This window comes from Culex quinquefasciatus, chromosome 1 (assembly GCF_015732765.1).
Source record: "Culex quinquefasciatus strain JHB chromosome 1, VPISU_Cqui_1.0_pri_paternal, whole genome shotgun sequence".
Lineage (NCBI taxonomy): Eukaryota > Metazoa > Arthropoda > Insecta > Diptera > Culicidae > Culex > Culex quinquefasciatus.
This window is the reverse complement of record NC_051861.1, coordinates 66,750,288-66,752,431: the sequence shown is the minus strand read 5'-3', so window position 1 is coordinate 66,752,431 and position 2,144 is coordinate 66,750,288. Positions and strand designations below refer to the sequence as shown.

Here is a 2,144-nt window from a genome sequence, read left to right as displayed (position 1 = left end):
CCTTCACGATCCGCAAGTGACCCGTTCCATCTCCTTCCACCCAGTTGTTACACCGTTGTAGTCGTAGAGCGCAAAGCGCTGCCTCCTGCTTCACATGTAAATGTAAAGGCAGAATGCATAGCATGGCTTCCATAGCCGCGATGTGGGTTGTTTTCATTGCACTCGTTACAGAGAGACATGCCAGTCGTTGGAGCTTGGTCAGCTTCGACTGACATGTCTTCTGTTCAGTCTTCGGCCACCAAACGGTCGACGCATAGGTTTCTCTAGGTCGAGCGATGGTGGTGTAAGACCAGAATGCAAGTTTCGGTTTGAGTCCCCAGGTTTTGCCGAGCATTTTGTTACACGCCCAGATAGCAGTAGTTGCCTCCCTGTTTGAAAAATGTCGCACGTCGTACGAGTTGTCGCACGGTTGTGATTTTACCGTTTTGATATCGATTGGTCGAAAGGACGACAAACGGACGACAAACACTCGACATGCTCGACATGGTTTTTTCAATCGATTTACCTTCAATTCGACGTCGATTATCGTCGACGCAAACAGTTTGACAGTTCTCTTCTGTTGATCTTGTTCGGACTTGATTGCAACCGAGTCGAACCAGTTGTTGTTGCTTTTAGGCTTTTGGAGGATTTTGGAAGTTAATAGGTAAGTTGTTTACTAGGTTCAATTACTTTTTCTGCCGCAAAGTTCCGGCCGGAGTGGGCGAGCGACCGAATCAAAGTGTCTTGTATTCCAGATTTCGGTCTTCGTGGCGGAGGAGGAGGAGGACGGGAAATATGGTTTACTCGGCCGGCCATTCCGGAAGACGGGACGGAAAGGAACCAGTTTGCGATCGTGGAAGCGGTTGGTGTTTGGTGTTTGGTGTTTTACCGTCCGCGGGAGGTTGCGACGCATACCTAATGGAACTGGTGAGTCATGTTTTAGAAACGATGGAGGTGTGCTGGAAGTGCGATTGGACAATCGAAATTAAAAATAGGATGAATGGAACATAACAAATTCTCAACTTTTCAATCCAATAATTCCAAACTGAAAAATAAAAAAATCAAAAATACTAAAATTTAAAAAAAACTTAAACGCTGAAATTGTAATGTTGTAAAATTCTAGCATTTCAGAACATGAAAATGTAAGAATTCGAAAATTCTAAATTTATTTAATTTCTTGATATTGTGCAAATTGTTAGTATTCTTTTCTTAAATTCTAGAATTTTTTCTTCAAATTCTCAAAGTCTTCAAATATTTTTGAAAAAAATTGAAATTCAAAAATAAGAAAAAAAAATTAATTGACAAAAACTTAAACACTAAAATTCCTTAATTCTTAAGTACTAAAATTCTTCAATTTATAAATACAAAAAATCTAACATTATAAAGTTCTTAATTTCCCAAAACGTTGGACGCACGAGTTGGAATTTTGAATTCTAATATTCTAAAAATTATGAGTTAAAAAATTCCAAAATTGTTAATTCTGTAAATTCTAAAATTGAAATAATTGTTTTTTTGAATTCTAAAATTTCAAAGATTATTATTTTTAATTCTACGCATTTGAAAACATAATAAGTTTCTTAAAATTTTAAAAATAAAAAAACTGATTTTTAGATCTTATTTTTTTAAATTTTCAATAAAATACAAATTTAAAAAACTTTAACAAACTAAAATTAAAAAAATAAATATTACAAAATTAAAAAAAACAAATTCAAGTTTTGTTTTAAGTTTTAAAAATTGTTTTTTTTTATATTTAAAAGTTTTAAAAATTCAGAAAAAAAATTCGTCAAATTCTTAAATTTTTAAATCTATTGACTTTTGAAAATTTTCAAGGATTTTACAAGGTCAAAATTTTAAAAAATATCACGAACTGAAATAAATGATTTTGGTATTGAGGCACCCTAAAAATCAAAAATTTTATAATTCAGAAAATTTTCATTTTAAAAAATTTCGAATTTCGGAACTTAACATTTTTAAGAAATTCAGAATTATAGAATTTTATAATTTTATAATTTTATAATTTTATAATTTTATAATTTTATAATTTTATAATTTTATAATTTTATAATTTTATAATTTTATAATTTTATAATTTTACAATTTTATAATTTTATAATTTTATAATTTTATAATTTTATAATTTTATAATTTTATAATTTTATAATTTT

General features: G+C 30.6%; 1 long non-coding RNA gene across 1 annotated transcript; it reads left to right on the top strand.

Annotated features, from left to right (window-relative positions):
* The first annotated feature begins 538 nt into the window (after positions 1–538).
* LOC119765091 lies at positions 539–907 on the top strand. Its single transcript, XR_005276497.1, has 2 exons — positions 539–643; positions 735–907. It is a non-coding gene; the product is annotated as an uncharacterized LOC119765091 (long non-coding RNA).
* Positions 908–2,144: the final 1,237 nt, after the last annotated feature.